The 24,105-nt window shown below is 31.6% G+C and overlaps 1 protein-coding gene across 3 annotated transcripts in view; it reads left to right on the top strand.

Annotated features, from left to right (window-relative positions):
- Nucleotides 1-486: 486 nt before the first annotated feature.
- LOC106464541 (mucin-12-like) overlaps nucleotides 487-24,105 on the top strand; it is a 154,946-nt gene continuing 131,327 nt past the window's right edge. For 2 of the 3 annotated variants that reach the window (XM_022392751.1, XM_022392744.1), the window contains exons 1-2: nucleotides 487-664; nucleotides 6,382-6,486. The gene's annotated coding sequence lies outside the window, so the exon portion shown is untranslated. The remainder of the gene's footprint in view (nucleotides 665-6,381; nucleotides 6,487-24,105) is intronic. The other variant, XM_022392737.1, reaches the window with a different exon arrangement.

Raw genomic sequence — 24,105 nt, 5'->3', positions numbered from 1 at the left:
GTCTATGTTTATTTTTTAGATCATACAAATGTTTACAAGACCAATTGAATAAAAATAGAAGAGGATCTCTTTGCATCAAAGGTTTTACGCTATGTATACCAGAAGCAACCTACAGTCCCTATAGTCTTCTCTAACCCTTCTCCCCCTCAAAAAAAGGCTTGCTTTACGATACTCAAAAAGTAGGCTATTTCTGTTAATGAGCCCTTCCCTTTCAATTTTCTCTGCACCTTACTGCACACAGTCTTAAAGCAAAATATACCGAAGTTACCAGAGTTTTACGTACGTATTATATCTACACTCTTCTACATAGCATGAAAGTTATTTGTTCCTATGTTGTTTTAACTACCCATTTTCTTGATTTTTTTTACTTAACCCTCCTCTGAACAACAGTAGACTCTACCATGATATATTGACGTATGTCTTGCTTGTAATACAGGCCCCGCTGATCAATAAACTCATTATAGACAGAGTAAGTTGCGCGAACGTTTGCTGAAATATGTGGCAGTCTACCCCTGGTGGTGGGCTGATACGCATAGCGTTCTAGTTAACGAACAAAGAGCGGTGTTCTTCATTCTGACTGATGCTACTCACGTGTAAACCTGGATGCTGTTATGCCTTATTTATATACTTTCTATACTGGTCATGCCTTTTTTGAACGTAACAGGTAAGATTTATTAGGGGTCATCATTAACATTTCCATAAGTTCAAAAAATGGTAATATTTATATTTAATGTTTACCAAAAGCAGTACATAATGATAACTCTAGTCAAAACTAACTTAATTCTTGAAAATTAAAACTAAATTGTTTGTTATAAAAAAGTGAATCAGATATTACCTGAACAACAAATACACTTCCATTTCACAGAACTTGGTATATTTGATTAATGTTTCATTTCCTTTCCTTGATTTTATGTTTTTATGTGACGTTGTAATTATTGATCACTTATTACAGCCAAGTAACACTACAATCACACTATACAAAGGGTTGAATCACAATTGAAAGCGAATTATTGGTAGTGATCAGTTCCACTTACATCGTATAAGTCCAAAAATTAAATAATCCATATTTTCGATGTTCATCATTATTCCTTTCATGTAATAGAAATATTGAATGACTCTAAAAGTAATGCTAACAAGTTAACTAAGTTGTAAACAAGTTTTATTTAATTTTTTAATGTAAATATTCAGCAGATATGAGTTATCATTTCATAAGCTAATTTCATACCATAAGAAATATATGTACTAAGAGATACATACCTGTGAAGTATAATGTACTTAAATTAATATAATAGATGTATTGATAACAATTTATTTCATATAGACATATTTAAATGTGTACTGAAGAGAATATATTTGGTTTTAATAAAAAAATCACAACAATAATTTAATTATCTTAATATGAAAATGTTAGCTGTTCGAAAAAGATAATATTAGCTGGAAAATCTAAATCGTATTTTTTATTCAGGGTTTCTTTGGAATGGTAATTTTTGTTTTAGTACAGGGTAAGTTTTAATGTTATCAGGGTTATTGTTTAAATCCCTCTATTCGAGGAAATAATGACAAATACAAAGAATAATGTCCAAGTTTTATAGTAATTAAATCTTTATACTGTTTGTGTAAGGGAAACTAAATATTATTTAGAACCTTAGAACTGTAAGTTACGTACGCAATATAATAGATCTTAGAATACTGTTGACATGGAAGAGTTAATCAGTGTAAAGTCCTTCATTACAAGTTACAAGAGGTAGCGTGATGAAAATCTGTAAAACATAATAAGTACTAAATAAATGCATGTTATTATCTGAAGGTCGAAACATGTTTAATTACGATTCATATAAGAAACGTTCATATGAAGTGAAATCACATACATTCTTGTAAATTGTACTGTTTTCTAACAGAGTCTAGATAAATTATTATTATCTATAATGGTTGCGGTGTGTATGGTTTATCAATCTTGAACACTTGATATTCAAGTTGATGAAACTAAGTTGAATTGACGGCAACTGCCTGTTGTAGAAATACAAGTGTAGAGGACGACGAAAGGCGGAAGACTTTCGAAACGTCGTCTTTTACACTTGTGTTTCTACAACAGGCAGTTGCCGTCAATTCAACTTAGTTTCATCATGAATACTCTGCCTAAACAATCTATCAAACCAACCTATAGTTTTTGTGTTGTTTGTTTGTTTTTCAAACTTTTGTTGCATATTTTTAATCATTCAAACGCCTACAAGATATTGACAGATGTAGATCTTTCCAGTCTGTTCGTAGCATCAGTCTTTATGTTTCATTAAATAAGTATTGTTTTATTTTTATCAAATAAGAACCAAATTTAGAAGTAAAATTACCATTTACAAAGAAGACATCGTTATACAATCATCTACGCGTCTATGAAAGTCAAACTTCACAGTTAAATTCACTCGTGATGTAAGATAACAATACATTTTAAAAGCTCATTAATTTCTAACTTTAACAATTATAAAAATCAAATCTCGAAGCACTGAGGATCTGAGGCGACATTTCTATTATTAGAGTTATGAACTCATAATGATTAATATTACTAAACCGTTAGGTCTGTATGTTACTACCTTTTAGTAACGTAGACCCTGCATTTTTGAATAAGTGTATTTGTGTGTGTGTGTATATCACATGTTTAGATTTATATAGTTCGTAAACTTATTGACCTTTCCATAAACTATTGATGACACTTTTCAGATAATTTAACTAGCACAACTAAATTGTAATAGAATATTTAACTAAACGTAACAGTCGTGTGCTTCTCAATAATACCCATCTGTATGATATCAAGCTCTATATACATGTAATGATATCAGCTTGAGATAAAGAGCTTAATTAGTATAAATTTAATCAGTTGAATTCTTGAGTTAAATAAGTGGAAGTAACGTACCTTATAATCACTTGCAAACTTTGCATGGTTGATAATCTAAACAAAAAATACTAAGGTATTACTAATTGTGTTTTTGTTTTCAAAATCTAATCTAATTAAAAAACATTTAACTTTCAGAAATATTGAGGAATAATTCTGATTTAAATTAATCATTTATCAGTATCTTCAACAAACTACTTTCTATTAGTTCTTCACTGGATATGTTTGTGAAGTAGGCGTTTCAAGTGCAAAGATTGTAGACGTAATTTATTTTTAAAAACTACTTGTTTAGTTTCGTTGTTAACTTAAATTTGTATTTCAATGTAGCACATTTATGTATATATGTGTGTTTTATGTATTCGTTTATGTATTAATCTATTTATATATCAACAAAATACACAAACAGCCGAATATTACACGGGTTAGCTTGGAAAAAGCATTTTGAAAACTTATTGGTGATCTGAAGTCTTTACATGTAGACCATTGAAACACTAATATGAATAAACGATGACTATTCATGTCTTCAAACTAAGCTACTCAAATCTATATCTAAAAGAAAATCTAAGAGAAAAAATAATTTATGTCGTTAACACGCCTTTATTTCCTACACAAGCACAATATCTTTAGAGGAAATATTTTGAACTAGCAAGCAGAAAAGAAAATAATCGTGTATTCACACTTTTCTTGAAGAATATCGTGTATAATTCAGTACAAGAAACGCATAATGTTTTTCTTCTAGTGTTTCACGCTACCTGAATCCGTTGAATTACAGTAAGGTAAAATAAGAGGAGACACTTAAAAGAAAAGTATATTCTTTTTATTTTCACTTTCCAGCGAGAAATATAATTTTACTGCTAAACTCTATTTTCAAATGTATGAGTTTTCCTGTTACAGTGAAAGGTACAGTTACAGTTAAAAGTGTGATTTTCTTACTATACTTTATATCAAAACTGTACTTTTTCTTCTGGTGTATGTTTTTGCTATTTCTATACAGAAAATTAACTTTTGCTTTTATTCCTTCCTTTTTGAAACAAAATAATAAATCAGAAACTAGTTCGTTAAGTTTCCATCTTACGAAGCTATGAGTTAAGGGACAATGTGGTTTCTTTGTATTTCTGATACAACGTTCCCTTATCAATACTCCATCTTGTCACTTTAACACTCTTTACATATGTGGCTGAGCCTGAACTCTTACAGAGGGTCAATTTCATATGTGATCGCATGTCTTTAGCTGAGAAACAAAATAACAAGAAGGAAACTGTTGCTTTCTCTTCTGACTGACTGGCTTCTCTTCTTATTACTTCCCTATATAAAACTTTTTTTCAAAAATTAGACATCAAAACAAAGGGGTAAATAGGATAGTGCATTTGCAAATGCAATAACTATTCTATTGTGTTATGGTCCCAGTTTTAATATTTCTAACAGTAAACTGGTTTGGGTGAATCGTAAAAGTTTTGTTTTATTTGGGATCATTAATATTAAATAGAAGATTAATACAGTACATTGATCATTATTATATAATCGAACTAATTAAGTTTATGTTCATACACCCAAAAATTTGACATTTTCTTTGCTCATGTTTGATGTGATGTTTTTCCATCTACATATTTTCTCTTTGGTTTTCTAGCTAGACGATAACCTTCTACGAGGATTTAACGTTCGGCAGTTAATAAAAGTTATGGTTTTATTCTAATATTTGTCTAATTTAAAAAGAACTAAACTACTTGTATGTGTGTTGTCGTAAACGGTAACATATTCACAACCATTACTGAGCAGCATCAGGTTTACTTGTCTTCTTACATGAGAGGTCTTACATTTAAATTATAACAATTGACTTTATTTACATATGTTAATTATGAAGTCATTTGTAGTCACATGTTTTTTCAGGAAGAATCAATAAGACTTTTTCTACTTTTATTTTTTTTTAAATTGTAATATTCTACAACGAAATTTAGGTTTTATCAGTTGCACAAGACACAAATTAATCTTCTTTGAAATATATCGAGGTTCAGAAACTGAAGTATGTTATAGTTATTGAAGTTAAATCTTCCATTAGAAGTCAGGTGTGGCCTGGTGATTAATGTAGTAGACTACGGATCAGAAGTTCTAAGGTTCAAGCCCGCGATATGCTAATGATCATATTCCGCCATATAAACTGTGGGTGCTTTTCAAAAGCTATTTGGTTTATGTATTCGTGTGGACGGCGAGTACTGCTTACTGTTGGCCTACCCTCTGGCCAAGAGCTCTGAATTAGTGACTGCTACGACTGGATCTTGAGGTTTCTAATCTACCTTAACCGTTTAGCTTATTTACCACGTAAGATAACGTTCAGATTGAAAATATCATATACAGTCCCTTGATTACTCAAACAAATTTTTAGTGATAAATCAGTTCTAAACCAATGTAATAACTAAATCATTTGAGTAAAATGAATTGGAACAAATGCAAGATATACTGTATGCGAAATAATTTATGGGTATATGGTATTTTCAACCTAAATGACATCTTATGCGTACATTTGTTACGCCAGCTCAGAGACTCCTAGGTTTCTGGCATAACCGTCCTTAACATCAGATCTTTGTCCGTTTTTAGAGCAAATAACTGTTACTCATACAATACACACTCCAGGTGGCTCAGCGGTACGCCTGAGGGCTAATAACATTATAAATCTGTTTTCGATACCCTCGGTGGGCATGTCACAGATATATTTCCATTCTGAAGCTTTGTTTTCAACAACAAAAAAAAAACAAATAAATCACATTCACAGCTGAAATTGCGGCGCACGATCAGTGGTATCGAGGAGCGAACCTTGTACATTCCGAACGCATCCAAGCATGCTAATCTCTTAGCTACGCCCTGCTTCGACTTATTGGCACACGGGTTGATTGCGGAATGTTTCATAACTTCCAGAAAATTGTATGATATTGTGCGTGTTAATATGTGTGTGAATACCTTTATTTAATCAACAATTTTTCTGAATGAAATAAAATAATGAGACGATTACAAATATAATTATTAGGAGACCAACCCTACAGACAGTATTAATAATCTTTTCTAAGGTACTTATATATTTTAGTTTGTGTACAAGCAAAAGTTACACTTCGTATGAACGCTATATATCATTCTTTTATTTTGACATTAATCTATCATTTATTCAACTAAGATTTTTCAAGGAAGTTCACGTGTCGGATTTTTCTAGTAATGTAAACGATAATTGAAGTATTTGTTTTGGTATTTTTTATAAATAAATAAATATATATATATATTCTATTTTCAAAGTGTTTTATTATGAAAGGAAATTTTCTTGAGTTTAGTTTTCAGTCAATATTTAACCTTGAAAGAAGCACGATTTCTATCTAGTATGTTCGAATAGCTTAGTTTATTTAACTGTATGATAATATAAAATATACGTTAATTTTTCAGCATAATTAAATATAGTAACGAATTATTTGACTACTACCGTTTATCTTTTATTTTAATTGTTATTAATGAACTAGAGCCAAATCAATTTGCCTAAGGACGTTGTTTTGTGAAATGATTTTACCGTCACTGGAAAAGACACCTGAGATGCGCACACATCTGTGACGTCATCAAAATAATTGGTAAGTTTATCGTATACATTATATATTGGCTTAATTAGTTAACATTTGAGCACATAACTTTGGCCACCGAAAGCAAATATTCATTGATGTCTATTATGTCTATTTTAACTACTCTTGCGTATTTTATTAGAAGTAATGTATTCTACAATTTCAGATATGCATAGTGCTTAGAGGATTGAGGTGAGGCTAGTCTGAGGCGTAGAAACGTAATTAGCATCAGATATATCTTAGAAACTATGGTCATCAGGTTGACTTAACAGACTTGCTATTGCATCTCCGGTGACTCACGCATAACCAACATCGAATTCACTATGAAGCCCAGTATTTGAATCGAAGGAGTAGTAATAATCTTTTGATATTCAAGTTGACTGTTAATAGAGTATTGAAAATCCAGCCAGTAAAAACACCTGAAGAAGCACGAAAATGGGTCTTGATCTCAAGAGGTTTTCATGAGCCATTTATTCCGATATATATCGACAATGTTGCATTTGATTGAAAGTATGACAAAAAATAGCAGAATTAAAATAATGAGCTGAAAGTTTTCGGAGCTTTTCTATTATAATGTTTGAAAGACTGTATTTAGAAGCAGTTGTCGGGTGATATGTTAAGTTATTGATGAGAATATTATTAAGTGTAAACTAGCCGTTTATGAATAATATTGGTTTGATTGATAGCAAAATAAATTGAGTGGAGCTGTAATTTCCGTGCAAAAACACGATATATGTACAACAATAAATATCCAATAAAAAAACAAATAATTGTATCTAGTTTCATTCATGAAACCCATGATTGCTGATAATGAAGAAATATCTATTATGTTGAACGTTTGATCTATTTGAAGTAGCGAAGCGTGGGAAATTAGTATTTACCTCTTAAGAAAAGCTTTAACTGTGATCTTGTTGTGTCATATAATAGAAGCAACATATATTGATTGATTTGGTATGTTTAGAATTTCACGCAAAACTACACGAGAGCTGTCTGTACTAGCAGTCCCTAATTTAGCAGTTATAAACTAGAGGGAAGGCAGCCAGTCAAGATCACCCACTGCCAACTCTTGGGCTACTCTTTTACCAACGAAGAGTGGGATTGGCCGTCACATTATAACGCCCCCATAGCTGAAAGGACAAACATGTTCGCTGATAGGATTGGAACCAGCAACTTGCAGATTACGAGTCTATCGCTATAATCATCAGGCCATGCCAGGCCTCTGAGATTATATCATGAAAATATTTCAAAAAATTGGCTTTTAAGGTGAAATGAAAAATAGTCTAAGCATCTTATATACTTTATGGTGGATCGATAAATTTCAGTCGCTAAATATTACATGTTAATTATGCCTCTAGCCTTTTCGCTGATGCTCTGCTGCTAAAGTAATGGGTGTTGTTGTTACTCATTAATATTTCCTGTGAAAGACGTTTTATATCAGAATGAAATAAATTTTTTCATCATTATGTTTGGTTATTAAAACCAGAAGCCTATTGATCCAGCTACTTTGTATTTGAAGCGTTTAATGGGATTCACTGTCACTCATACAATATACAACCCGGTGACTCAGGGGTAAGTCTGAGGGCTTATAACGCTACAATCAGGTTTCAATACATATATATCGTATGTATCTTTAGAAAAAGGTCTGTAGGGCACGAAGATCAAATTCAAAACGGGATTTTTTTATTGTAAGATTTTTGAAAAATCGAATTTGTTTGCATGTGTGTAGTAGAAATTATGCGGTGAAGTATACCGGTGAGCCAGGAGTAAGTTTACGGATTTATAAAGCAGTAGGTTCTTTTGGTTTTACATTCGCTAGAAGGTGCTGCTATCGTTTCTCGGTGCTTTTGTAATTAAATATGATATAAGCTTAACTTAATAAGGTTCATGTATAAGAAAACGTTAAGATTTCGTTCATGAACCAAATATAATTCTATCTTATGTTTTATGAAAAATCGAATTTCATTAGTTATAAAAGTAATTACAATACTAACTACGGTTGGGGAAAATGGCCGATTCGATCGGATATTACACTATCCTAGGGAATCCGATCCAATAGGAAATTACTTTTGTGTAGGGTTATCTGACAGCATTTTCATCATTTGATTATCCCACAATATTACGCAAGCATCATGCCACTTACATTTGCGTCACTCATAACAGGTATTGTGTCATCCAGCCCACTTGTGCTTTCTATTAGCTTCTAAGCAAAATATTAAACGCATTACAGAATGAGAGTTCTAGTTATCGTAATACAAACATTCATCATGTAGTGTAAATAATCGTCACGCCCACTAGTTGTGACGTATGTCACGGGTAATCGTGGCAGTAGTAGCGACAGCAACGGGAACCGATACCTGAACGAATTCCTATTTGTCCCATACCTAGTTCAAAGTATGAAGAGTCAAGCATTTGTAGATGAAAAAAAAAGATCCTTAACAACAAAAGAATTAAATTAAAGTCACAAAATTAAAAAGATACCTAAATATCATTAAGAAACTTTCCAGTGGAGAATGTTCTTAAGAGTAAATTATTAACATTACGATTTTATCGATTGAACAGATGGAAAATCGAACTTAACAATCAATAACAAAGTGTTTCCAACTGACGATATTCACAAGATAATTTTCTAATGTTAAAGGTTTTATTTTAGGTAACAATGCCATTCTCTCCTATTTTCCAGTGCAGAGTGTTTAAGAGCATAGAAAATACAAACTCCTTTTTTCATTTTGTAAATTTTGAAAAAACACGTTATTGCAATTTTTCTCGCTTTGTAATTATATATACATTGTTTGGAACAAAGATATTATTACAACTTAGTTTTTTCTTTTCCTTAACGTTTCCTTTGTAGTTTAATCTCATCGTTGGAAAAAATAATTTCTCTAGGATGAAGATCAAATTAAATAACGATATTTTATTTTTGAAAAATCAAATATGTTTGCTTATCTGTATATGTCAATTGTGCGATGAACTAACCAATACCATAGATTTTACAGAGTCTACCGCTGATTTTACGGTCTCACAATGCTAAAATCCTGGACTCGACTCGTCGCTGTGGACAAATAGCATATAGAACAACATATACTTTTCCAGTGTAAAAATAACAACGTTTCGTAGAAGTTTCTTTATCTTTATTAATGGAAAGGGCAGAAATATCTTATTCTTGATTTACTTTAAATGCAACAAGTGTCTATTTCTGTCTTTAGTCCTCTTGACCGTTCTTTAACGTTAAGAGCTCTGGTCTTTTTGAAGCCACCAAGTACCCTAAAATTCAATTTCTGTCCAACTTCTTGCATTGACTGTTTCATGTGTAAATTCATGGTGCATTATTATTAAGGAAAGGCTTTGAGTCAACATAAATTCTAGCTGAGTGGGAAAAAATATATCATAATGCATAAATCGTGTGCAATAATGGAAAACATCAAATATCACATTTCTGTATTCTTTTTAGCGTAGAAAGGTTTCTAATAACCTCTTATGAACACAAACATGTTTTAGTTTAAATTAGCCTGAATGCAGTGGAGGAATATGAGAATTTTGTGACAGTAAAACTGCAACATGTGTAACTGTGATAAAGCGGTCTATGTTAACCTTTAGTAAATCACTGCTTTTCTTTTTTTACAAAAAATACACAAAGGATCATTCATATTATCTACTTTCTTTATAAATGTACAAGGAGTATTTTGTATTAGAATACAAAATACATTACACGTGAAATTTATAGAAAATGTTCTGGTGAAAGACCGTCGGTTTCTTTTATTAAAGTCTAATAATAAGTGAGTTGGGAAAAACAATTAAATTATTATTGCTATTTTTTAACTAATCGTACATGAAAGGTTTAGTTATTAAAATATTATAGAAGATATAATATGTTAGGAATAGTCTAACAACACTATAAAAACTGAAATATAACTTTTACAGTAGTTATATAATGAGTATAAAGTTTGGCCTTTGATCATAATTTTAAGGATAAAAGACGATTTAACGTACTGATAAAAAAAATAACCTTATATACACTTTTATATGATTTTAAGCAAATAGAAAATGTGGCCAGATTAAGCAATAGCTATTTTTATATTCAGTATCTGTTGTCTGTTGTCTAGATTCTCAGATATCTAATTGTGAAAACTCATGTCGGTTCTCTAGATTCTCAGATATCTAATTGTGAAAACTCACGTCGGTTCTCTAGATTCTCAGATATTTAATTGTGAAAACTCACGTCGGTTCTCTAGATTCTCAGATATTTAATTGTGAAAACTCAGTCGGTTCTCTAGATTCTCAGATATTTAATTGTGAAAACTCACGTCGGTTCTCTAGATTATCAGATATCTAATTGTGAAAACTCATGTCGGTTCTCTAGACTTTCAGATATTTAATTGTGAAAACTCACGTCGGTTCTCTAGATTCTCAGATATTTAATTGTGAAAACTCACATCGGTTCTCTAGGTTCTCAGATATTTAATTGTGAAAACTCACGTCGGTTCTCTAGATTCTCAGATATTTAATTGTGAAAACTCACGTCGGTTCTTTAGGTTCTAAGATATTTAATTGTGAAAACTCACGTCGGTTCTCTAACAAAAGTGTCGTTTCTTACTAATTCTAAACGAATTTTAACTGTTGTAACAAACACCGAAGCCTTTCTATGGACGATTTAGAAAAATGTTTAACAAACTTTACCTTTTCAAAAATCATACAGAAATAAGGTGTTCGATATTTATGATTAACTCGGGCGACAGTCAAATAAACCTACCACTCTCCTACAAATTCTGAACTTAGGGCAGAAACTTCGTATAAAGTTAAATAATGTTCGAATGTTATAATAACTGCAAAGTATGCTCCTGCAAGTACGTTTGAGAAACTACATCTTTCCGGATAACGCTATCGCTGAATAGAACAAAATTAAGTTTAAAGTAGATAAACGTTTAAAATGTATCGAGAAAAATCACGTTGAATAAAATGTTACTTTTAAAATTTAAAAATAGCACTTACTTTTAGAATATTATTTATACATATATGTTTAATCAAGTAATATAATCTCTGAATGTAGGGCCTTTTTATATCTTTTAAAGTATAAATTGATATATTAAACTTTGGCCATAGATCAGTATAGAATATCAATATTTTCTGATATACTGCAAGGGGGTTAAGAATTCATGTGTTATTAGTTTATATTCACCAAGAATTAGTTTTATATTTCAAATGTAGCTTGAAATTCACTATTAATAATACAGCGGTAATTGTTAAAGACATTTGACATCAATTATGCTACATTTCACCTAATTTCAACAGCAATCATTGCCTCTTTGGTTCTGTATATCCAAGTATGAATAGCCTAAACCGCCACACATCATTATGGTGGGTCAACCTTTTATGACGTATCATAAAACAGGAACACCCACATTTATAACATATTGAAGTTTTATGACTAAAAAGTAAAGGCTATATCAACACATAGATTTATATCTGCTTTCTATAAAATCAAATCTATTAAAAAGCAGATACTGCCTTGTGGGAATTTCAAATTGAAATATACTGAATATTTTTTAAAAATTAACTACTACTTTCTGGCTATTCTTCTGTTGCGTGTCAACCCTCGAGCGAATATTTAAAGTACTTGACAGTACGTTTGAGAGTAAGGTTGATTATTTCAATCCAGCACAAAGAGAAACAAGAGTGAGATCATTTTTGATTCCTCAGGTTATTTTGTTTTTACGTTTACAAATAATGTAGTTTTTTTAACATTGTAAAGAGCCTTATGTTTACTCAAAGGCGCTTTTACGTGAAATAGAGAATGCATACTTATTACACCTCTAACAGTTTTAAAGTTTTCGAATGCAAATATTATTACACTGTAAAAATAAACACTAGAACAAGGTTCGAGATTCAGTTGACGTTTAAACCAACGTTATCAGTTTTACCAGCTTTTGAATATTAATATTTACCTAAAATGCATCAATTACCCAAAAAAATGTCTCTTTTTTTTTCTCCTTGCTTTTAATAATATTCCTTGAAAGTATACTTGTATTTTGTAAAATTCCTTAACTTATTTATGCGAACAGTAATTTTGTATACAAGTAAAACACTAATGTTTTCCTAATAAGAAAGGTAAGTTTGAAATATGTTTATTACTTTTCTGGTGGGAAAGTGGTAAGTCTATGATTCGATTCCCCTCTGTGGACACAGCAGATAACTCAATGTGTTTTTGCTCTAAGAAAAACATAGATGCATACCTACGTATCATTGATTGCTTGATCTGTTTTTTCAATAAGTGAAACAAAATATTATATTTTTATCTAGTAAGAGAAATGTTATTTATATAGAATGGTTCAAATTTGGATCATTTATTCAACTTCGAGAGAAGCCTTTCCAACTTATTGTTTATATTATTTTTGTATTGTCTTAGTTTTATCTAGTAAGAGAAATGTTATTTATATAGAATAGTTCAAATTTAGATCATTTTTTCAACTTCGAGACAAGCCTTTCCAACTTATTGTTTTCATTATTTTTGTATTGTCTTAGTGTAAAACTACAACAAGTTTAAATGAAGTTTTTAACATTCCTATTACGTTTGCCTTGCGTTTCTTGTTGTGCACACAAGCTTAATGAAGCTTAAGTAAGAAAATATACAATGTCTGTAACTGCTGTTACCGTTAGAAAGCTTGAAAGTTTCACGTTGTCTTTTAAGTCAAAGTTCTGTTTGCACTTGTAGAAACACATTAAGTATTTGAAGTTAGCCACTAATCAAAAATATACATCATCTGTAGATCATATCAATTCGCAGTGATTGAAATAGAAACAATATATGTTTAAAACTCACGAACCCGTGAATTGTTCCTCTAACACAAAGTATGAATATAGACAATTTTATGGAGTTATTTTTATTTGGAATTTTAATATACATACTTGTGTTACAACAATAAACCTCTGCCTTAAAACTCGATTCAAACTAAATGACTATCTACCATAGCTAATCCGATGCTTACAAAATATTTATATCCAAATCTGTTTAAGTTTTTATAAGACAAATGTTTTCAATGAATTAGATACATGTGCGAAATAACTATTCGGATATATTCAAATACCAGTTGAGTGTACTGTTCCTAAAAATATGACAACTAATAGTTTTTATTGTTGGAACACCAAGTGGCTCAGCGATAAGTTTGAAGTCTTATAATGCTAAAAATTAATGTTTTCATATCCCTGGTGGTCACAGCAAAAATAACCCATTTTGTAACATTTATACTTAACAACAAACAAACAAAACTTAATGCTGTAAATACTAGATTTGTTTAATAATATTTTGCTACATTTTGGACGCTTTAAATATACGACCTTCCAGTGAACAATTTTTCAGATCAAACTGCTTTATTTTGCAGAAAATATATTGTAAACCCAACAAAATATAAACGTCAAAAATAAAACATTAAGAGCATCATTAATACTTGATGTAATGAGTGCAGAATGCAAGATAGAAATTTCGAACCTTATTTTTAATATGCAAAAGTCATATTGCAACATTGTACATCATCACAGATATACAGCAAAACTGTACTGAATACTGAATTGATTAATATACATTAAACTAGCAAAAAAATAAAGACATTTCGAAAATTAAAGATTATCTCGGAATACTAAAAAAAGTTTTCATTTGGGCTTTAGTTACTAAACTGGGGAAAAAGCACGTTAAAAAAATGCAAGTTAGGAATTATGAAATATTCTACTAAAGTTTAAAAGAAAAGCAACAGCTAATAGTGCGCGCAAGCGTAGAGAAATGATGTTTCCAAAATACTGCTAGCAACGAAGTCTTTCCTTTAAAAATAGAGCACGAATCAAATGCTCAAAGGAAAAAATATATAAAGTGTTAACCTAAACAAAAGATGAAACAGAAAATAACATTTTCAAGTGTAAACACACTGCCAGATTAACGTACATTGTAATTTAAATAACTATTATTTTTGTGTTCGACGAAATAATTGAATAATTACGTAATTACCATAAGTAGATTGTAAAACATGGCATGGATGAGATTAATCAAACTCAATACTTAAATATGCTGATCTGGAAAGATACTAGAACAGTAACTTACTTAACATTCGAATTTTATTTATGGGGGTCAAACGACCATCATACTCTCGTTGTAACCATGATCACTTTACACTAAACTTTGAATCAATAGAACTTGCATGTATATTTCGATCGAGATAGCCTAAGTAATAGTTAGATAACTGTACTTTCAAGATACCCTAGCCACAAATTCTGTATTTAGTTATTCAATTATCATATATATATATCTACCTAATGACTTATCTTTTCTCTCATTCTTCCATGTATGTATTTATCTCTATTGTCACCTATCTATCTACGTATTTTCAAAGGTACACAACCACAGCAATTAACAGTACATACATTTTCTTTTTTAAATCTTAATTAATTCAATGACTTCAGATTTCAAACTTGAAGAATGGAAAGTTTAATATATTTTCTAAATATTATTCTAATCTGTTTGGATAACAAAAAGGTCCTAAAGTATCAAAATGGTGTGAAAATATCAAATGTAATACTTTTACTAGTGGTGCACTAGAAAATAAAATATTTAAACTTAGTTTTTAATAAAATGCATTAAATGCCATTGTAAGTTTTAAACATATCTGTGTATATTTGATCAAAAAACGAAACTACTTGAATATATATAAAGTTGAATTGGGCAGCAACTTCAGAGTAACACTTTGTAGAGAAAATCACGAATTATCAGTTTACACAATAGTTCAATTATAGAGGGCGATAATAATATGCACAATGTATATGAGTGTGATACTTTCTGTAACTATATATCATCCTTAAATCTTACCTTTTTCGCTATTGTTCCAAAAAGTACAACTAAAATAAGCAGGAACCTGATTTACATCTTTGCCAACCGAACACCAGATATCAGAATTCAAATTTCACAAAAATAATTATTAACTTCTTAGATTTTTAAAAGAAAATAAACAAATTGTTGGTTGTTAAATTTATCTGCCTGAAAAGGATACTCGTAGTGTTAGTAGCAGCCTCATAAACTGCAATCTCACATATAGGGCAACAAATAAAATAGGTCACACACTGTCTTTCAGAATGAACCTCTATTTAGAACTTAAATATTAGTAGCACATAAGGATGTTCCACGTACAAATAAAACTACAGTTCACTCTCTTCAGTTTCTTGTGAAAAGGTACTTGATCCTAATGAAATAGATAAAAGAAAAATAGTGCTAAAATAGTGCTACTGGGGTTATTAAGCAGTAAACCACAAGAATAATGAAATGTATCTATACGAATAAGATAGTGAAGTATAACTGTTTAAAAGTTACATATGTATTATCTGGAAGCGTTTTACTACCCTCGTATCAATATTTGTTATCAGTGTGGTCCTTCAAGCACATGAAATATTATTTATTGTTCCACAAACGGTAAGAAAAAATTTAAACTTTGTGTTAAAAATAAGAAATTTTATTACGTCAGTTGGGTCGTTTTAAGGCCAGGTTTTAGTTCTTTATGGTTTCATAACATTACATAAACCACTTGTAAAAAATGTTTCGGGACCGTTATAAACAGCTGCATAGTCGACAGAACCTATAAGACATGCATAACAATGTCTCAGAGTATATATATAATTTATTGTAAAATATAGAACAGCACAATATACTCAGCCAATATAATTTGAGTAGCACAGTTTCTTATAGTTATTTATAAGTAACGCCTGCTCAAAATGTGGTATTAAGAAAGCTTGGAAAAATGTGTATTAAAGCTTAGTTTTAAAGCTGTGAACCAAATCGTCACATGGATAAAAAGTTTTACGAATTTTTTCGCAATAACGAACGATCGTTTTTAAAATAGAGCAAATAATGTTGATAATGCAGTACATAGTACATAGGTATACGTCGTGTAGATTTTCAAGTATAGCTTACACTTGGTACAGTCACAAAACGTTTTTATGAAGGTTTATTGGTTTTCGTTGCACATTGCTTCGAGAGTTTTTTATTCTTTATACCAATCATAAGCTTTCATTTTGTTGTTGTTGTTGCTAACGTCTTAGTGACTCGTGATATTGTTGTTGTTGCTAACGTCTTGGTGACTTGTGATATTAAAATCTTTTAATTCGACCAAAAATACATTCCACAAAGCTTCTAGTTCTAGAATAATATGTATAAACGTACTCCGCCGTATACATTTATAGAACGCTCGGTTTAATTATCTTAAAATTAGAGCTGTTTTTCACATCACCTCCTTCTTTTCATTCCTTGATAAGTCTTATTGTATATTTATTATTAAAAAATCAAATACCTATACCTCTCTGAGTGTTAACTCATGGGTATACACTTAAAAAATTTACCAAGGGATATTCAAATTTTCTTGAATTTAATGAGAATTAAAGGTAAAACACACATTTGAACAACTGACATTTTGCAGAGTGAACAGTTTGGATATAAAACACTTCGTTTCATTTAGAATTGGTACAAATAAACTATGAACTTCATGTCTAAATTTACTTAAACTGATATGATATAATTTTGAAAACGAATGCTTCAAAACACAAATACTCTTATCAATCACATATATTGACAAGTTATATCCAACCATGCAGTTTGTTTTAATAATTAACAAAGAACTTATGAGAGTAAACATAGACCTATAAATAGGCTTATTTTCTACAACAAAGTATTAAGTGACATTATTAGTACAGAAAAAAGGATGTTCAACACTACAAACATTTCGTTCTAAACAGGAATCTTGCAGTTCTTATGTGACTGAAATCGCTCCTTTTCTAGTTATATTCTATCCAGGAATTTCATTGTATCATAGTTATAAATGTGGAGATTATCTGGAGTCGAGTAATAGTGCACAGCAATTATATTGCTTTTAAAATCTTTAGAGGGACAAAAAGGAGCTATTCCCAACTGTAACAACCCCTTACTACTCATGTATTCATCCAATCTTTTCTTGAACTCAGATAAATTTTCTGTTTCCACCACTCTTGAAGGCAGCTCATTCCAAAAGCCAATCATCCTCTTTGAAAAGTAATACTGTCTAAACTGCAGATGACTCCTACGCTGCTAGAATTTGAATTTATGACCCCTTTTTCTATTGTTTTCACTGCTATATACACAAGAAAAACATTTAATGGATCTATATTAATCAAATCTCCTTTGCCCTTCTCCTCTCCAGAGAAAACAAGTTTAGAAATTTTAGTATCTTCTCAAAGGACAACCCCACCCTCCCAAGTATCATCCTAGTGGCGCTTCTCTGAACCTTCTCCAATAATTCAATGTCCTTCTTGAGAAATGTAGCCCAAAACTGTACACAGTACACTAAATGAGGCCTTACAAGTGATCTTTACAGTGAAACAATAATATCCCTTGTCTTGTATTCAATATTTCTATAGATGCTACCCAAAATCCATCACAACACCAAAATATTTTTCTTCACCCACAGTATTTAATGTATTCCCATTTAAACTGTAACAATGATTTGAATTGTGAAAACCTACAGGCATCACCTTACATTTTAGATAGTTAAACATCATCTGCCACGTACTGGCCCAATGCATCAAATGATCTAACTCTTCCTATAAGATTGCAGCATCTTTGATACAGTTAGCTACCCCAAAAATCGTAATGTTATCTGCAAATTTCAAAATTTTTTTAGTCATTCCAGAGTAAATATCATTAATATAAATCACAAACACCAGAAGACCCAGCACAGAGCCCTAAGGCACACTGTGATCCATTAAGATTTAACTCCATTTATTACTACTCTCTGCTTTCTACTCTTCAGCCAATTTTCTATCTGATTTAATAACATTTCCCCCACATCCACAGATTTAAGTTTTGTAACAAGTCTTGTGTGAGGCACCTTATCAAACGCTTTCTGAAAATCATGGTAAATCAAATCCACAGTATTTCCTTCATCAACTCTTGCAGTAACATCCTCAAAGAATGTCCGAAGATTTGTTAAACGATACTTTCCCTCAGTAAAACCATAACGGCTCTTTGACACTATTTCAAACTGCTTTATAATGTATACATTGAAGCTTATCGGATAGATATCGAAGAGTAATCTCCATATCAAACAAATATGTTTATTGTTTAAACAAAGTTGTTGTTTTTTAATAAAAAACAGTTCTAAAGTATAACGACTTTTGCAATAACGTTTAATTTAGTGTTTCATAGACAGTATATGCTACGAGTACAGAATTTAAAGTGCCAGAATTCAATCTAAATTTCTTGTCCCCTATTTTAATACTTTCTTTTGGCTTAGGAATACTCTTTTATTATAGTACTGTTACGATGTCTAGTGATAGTTGTTAGAAAAACACATATTTATAATATTGAAGTGTTGAGAGCATATTCGTGTAGTGAACAAATGAAGAATAATCATCACTCGGTTCTACTTTTTCTACCTGTACTTGAAAACAGAATTACTTAAATCATTTGTTTTTATCACAAACAACTACCATTTCAACCACTGGAAATCACGAAATCGCTAGGCTCTACTTGATACGAACATTAACGTCCTACGACCTAATTTTATTTTATTAATGTTTTCCGTAATGTTGAACTTTTGATTTTATGTGAATAATGTTTATCCAAAACTATTTGAAATAATTTAGTCATATTTCATACAAAGTATGAATGTTATTTCAATAAATCGGATTGCTGTAACTGAAACATAATTGGTAGAAATACGATGTCCGAAAAGAGGTTTGTTTGTTTGTTTGTAATTAAGCACATAGCTACACAATGGGCTATCTGTGCTCTGCCCACCACAGGTATCGAAACCCGGATTCTAGCGTTGTAAGTCCGCAGGCATACCGCTGTGCCACTGCCGAAAAGAGAGTAAACCAGTTGGCTTTTGTGAATAAATGTAACTTCAATATGTCTTTAATTTAGCTCTTTGATGGCGTTTTCTTCAAACAAAGGCTAAAGTGTTGGGATAACCTAGGGGTCAATCAAGTACTTCTATGTGAAAAGATAAAGGATGTGATTTATGTTTGAATGCGTGTAGTAAGACTTATGCAAACATAGTTCAAAGAAGAGAAAATGTTACTCTGTGTGCATGTTCTTTTATGCTTGCTAGGCATTTGGAATAAAATACTTTGATGAAAGGCAAATTTTGACCTAGACAGTCAATGTCTATGTTGTTTACTGAAAATAAGTCACATATCACTAGCTGTATTTGTACCTATAAAAATACTTTTCTCAAAAAAGTTTAAAATTATGTCATATATATAATTATATTAGGAATTTAGCAGCGGTTTTTTCTTGTGTTTAATTTTTTAAATTTTAATTCTAAACTAAATTAAGAAATTAGTTTGTATTTACTTCGTAGTTCATACTTTTATCTAAATAAAGTCACATCGGTTTGAGTTGAGAGAGGTGAGAAAGCGTCTTTTGGTCAGTCACTAAGGGATTAGGAGGTTACAGCAATTAGGAGGCTACAACACTCTACGTCAGCGACTGTGGAGATTACTGTATTCCTTATGTTTATGAAACATTGTAATCCGATATCAGGAAATCAGATGTGTTCGATTTGTTTTTTGAGAAAGGAATATAAATTATTGGAGTTCAACGAAAGAAAGGGAGGAAGACTGGAAGCTCTAAGAGAGAACAAGTAAACTGAGAGAGGTGAAGGAAGAAATTAATATGCTGCCAGTAAGAAACATAAGCTATTTCTAAATTCATGTGTTACTGATTATAGTAATAAACAGCGATTTGTTATGTTTACATTGGTACAATCTAAATAAAGTTGATGGACGAAGGAAGGAAAAGCGAAGCGCATTAATGCACGATCGTAACAAATTGGTGTCAGAGCAATCTACAATAAAGTGGTGTCAGAAGTGGAATTCATCAACCCGTTAGGAATCGAAACCCAACAATGAAAGAACAGTTTGAAGTAGAAACCACATCAGTAAAAGCGGAGGAGGAAAGTCGACTAAATGAAGCAGTAGATCGGGAAAGAGAGAAATATTACATTTTCTTTTTGTCTGCCTGTTTTGGTTTTGAAAGTGGTTCAGTTACTTCTTACTGATTATAAGTTCTATGGTTCATTGTTTAAGAGTAGAGTATTAATTCTAGCAATGAGAAATGGAAATCACTAAAATAAGTCAGTTGGTAAATAAATGTAGAGAACTGGGTATAACATGGAGTATCAATTGGAAAATAGATGAAATATGTTTTATTTGAGGCGGGAATCGAAATAGATTATTTTTCTAAACTTGAGTTTTGTAAAATTAAGGGAAGTGCGAGTGGTGTTCACGAAGTTTATCGGGGTAATGATTTAAAAATTGCTAAGAATCAGTTAAAAATGAAACTCATGAATGTAAAAGCTGAGAATAAACGCTTGAAAATAGAAGCTGAAAAAAGGCTTAGTGACGAGAAACCATACTGGGTTGAAAGTGAGTGAAAATCAAGCTAATAGAACTACTTATCACAAACAAGTAAAACTGGAACAGCTGTCCTCAAGAATTGTAAAGAGAATCTTTCTATAGAATGATTTTTTTTTTTAATAATGAGAGAAATCACAAATGTCCACAAAAATATTATATATATGTGACCAAGTTGAGCATATGGCTAAATTCTGTTAAGCACGATAAAAAACTGCCAAAAGAAGGGAGAATGTAATGTGTTGTATTGAAGAGAGAGAGAGACATTTTCTAATAAATATTTAGAAGAAGAGGTGATAAATGATCAAGCCGTTAGGAAATACTAGTATTGGAAAACTCTGCTGAGAAGAGTAAGTAAAAGATAATCAACTCCCGAGTGATACATTAGGATTTACTAGGTTTAGCACTGCAGCAGAGGAAGGGGGGGGGGCTCGGTATATTTTACCAGTAGCTAAAGACACGACACATTGAATTATCAAGTTTTGAAGATAAAACATTCATAGGGGGTGGCGGATGGCATCCCACATCTGATTTTGCTTGGTAATGAGGTAGAAACTGTTGGATTGGAAAATACACCAATAACAGCGGTAACACGTGGCCAAAGCAGGCAAATGCTAAATAAGACTTAAGAAAACTCTAAAGCAGTGGTAGGAGTTAGTAAATAAGTAAATCGTCAAATATATAATACAGATAATTTCGGATTTTTAACTCCTTTTAGAATAGGGAATATGGATTGAGAACAAATATGTGTCAGTTAGAAGATGAGAGTTTGGATAGATGCCGCAGTGAAGCCGTTGTAGAGGAACAAGAAGTAACTAAACTCAGACAAAAGTATTATTACTAGTGGGAAGGAGTGTTGAGACGTAAATATAATGAGAATGATGCAATAGATGGTAAGAATAAAATAGTTCTCCTAAAGGAATGTAGACAGACAGTATTGGAGTTGAGAATGATGCAATAAATGGTAAGTATAAAATAGTTCTCCTAAAGGAATGAAGACAGACAGTATTGGAGTTGAGAATGATGCAATAAATGGTAAGGAAGAAATAGTTCTCCCAAAGGAATGTAGACAGACAGTACTGAAGTTTGGGCATAATACAATATTGGCTGGATATTTAGACTTAGCTAAAATGAAAGATAGGATGAGCAACAACTACCAATGGTTACATATGTTTGGAGATATAGAGAATTATCTAAAGAACTGTCCAGAATTTCAGCAAGCCGACAAGAGGATTATGAAAGTAAAAAACCAAATGGTCAATTTATAATTTATTACTAAACCTTTTTTTTTTATTCATTAGAACCGATATTATCGGACCACTTCCAGTGACAGAGAAAGGAAATAAACATATTCTTACTTTGGTTGATTCTATTACTAGATATGTAGAAGCAGTTCCCTAGATTCTATGGAAGCAGAAAAAATAGCGTGAGAACTGAAAGTGATATATTCCCGTAGATATATCTTCGGTTTCTGAAGAATTTTTATCAGATTTAGGCAGCAATTTTCAATCAAAAATAATGTAAAAATTAAGGAAGGAGACAGCAGTGAAAATGGAACCCATGAGCCCTATACTCTTCAAACAAATGTGATGTGTGAAATAACAAATGGGATAAATAAGGTCATAAGAGCAATATTACAAGAGAATCCTATTGACTGGGATATGATATTACCTTTTGTGCTATTTTTATATAGAGAAGTCTCCCCAAAGCTACAACAGGATTTTCACCCTTTTCACCTACGACTGATGGGTAGGGTTACGTATTAACCTGAGAAGGATGAATGAAGATATTATCGCCAATTCACAGAGTGAGGAATGGAAACAGAAAACTGATGTAATGGAGTCTGTTATTACAGGAATTAATTTTACAATACTTTATTGACCAGCGAGTGGCCATCGGAATGCAGACACTTCGCGTTTGAGTTTTTAAGATCAGCCTGTGACCTCGCTCTGATTAAAACTAATATAGATTAGCTATAAATGAGGGACTTACGATCCATCCAGTTGGGGTTAAAACTGATATTGTGTGTGAATGTCAGATTACGCAAATAAATGGAAGTGTAATAATTTGTGAATTACTGTTCTGAACCCTGAACGATAAAAGTGAAACAAGTGTAGAATATGAAGGGAATTGTGCATAGATATAGATGTACAAGACTGTAAGCTCTTTTAACGTTGTAGTGATATGTATATAGAAGACTGTGAAGTTTATAAAATATCTAGCTAAAGATAATGAATTGTAATGTGATATATGTATAGACTGATGATATGCTGGATAATATTTAGACAGAAATACAGCCGAGATTTAATAGAATAACCAATGTTGGATGCATTCAGGAAGAGATGGGAGACGTTGTTATGACGTTAGATGTAGGGAACATCGATTTAAATTGAGAGAGATGAAAAAGCAACAGACTTTTGGTCATTCTCTATGGGATTAAAGCATTGCAGCACTCTAAGTCATTAGAAATTAGTGAAAGCTGTCCTTCTTATTCAGCCACTGTGGAGATTACGGGATCTTCTGTGATTATCAGATGTTGTAATCAGATATCAAGGAAACAGGTGTTTTTAGAGCAGTTTTTTAAAGAAATATAAAAGAAAGGAAGACCGGGAGCTTTGAGAGAGAACAAATAAACCAAGAGAGAAGTGAAGGAAGAAACTGATATACTGCCAGTAAGAAACATAAACTATTTCTAAATTCATATGTTATTAATTATAGTAATAAACAGCAGTTTGTTATGTTTACATTGGTATGAATCAATTCCTGATAGGAATAAATACAACATAAATAAAGGAGATGGATATAATAAAGGAAAGCAAAGTGTAAGTACAGTATTGTCGCAACAAAGTGGTGTCAAAGCGATCGTAACATAATACCAATGGATTAAGAAAAACTTACCCCCAGTAGTTCAGCGGTATGTCTACAAGCTTATAACACTAAACAACGGGTTTCGATACTCGTGGTGGGAAAAGCACAGATAGCCCATTGTATAGCTTTGTGCTTAACTACATACAGATAATCATGAAAATACTCAGTATAAAGAATTTTCTAGAAAATATAAGAAATACATAATATTGTATTGTCGTTTCATAATGTTATTACAACTTGGGCCCGGCATGGCCAGGTGGTTAGGACACTCGACTTGCAATCTGAGGGTCGCGGGTTCGAATCCCCGTCCCACCAAACATGCTCACCCTTTCAGCCGTGGGGGCGTTA

This window comes from Limulus polyphemus, unplaced genomic scaffold (genome assembly GCF_000517525.1).
Source record: "Limulus polyphemus unplaced genomic scaffold, Limulus_polyphemus-2.1.2 Scaffold61, whole genome shotgun sequence".
NCBI classification, from domain to species: Eukaryota; Metazoa; Arthropoda; class Merostomata; order Xiphosura; family Limulidae; genus Limulus; species Limulus polyphemus.
The sequence above is the reverse complement of the archived record's forward strand: the minus strand, read 5'-3'. Positions and strand labels throughout refer to the sequence as shown.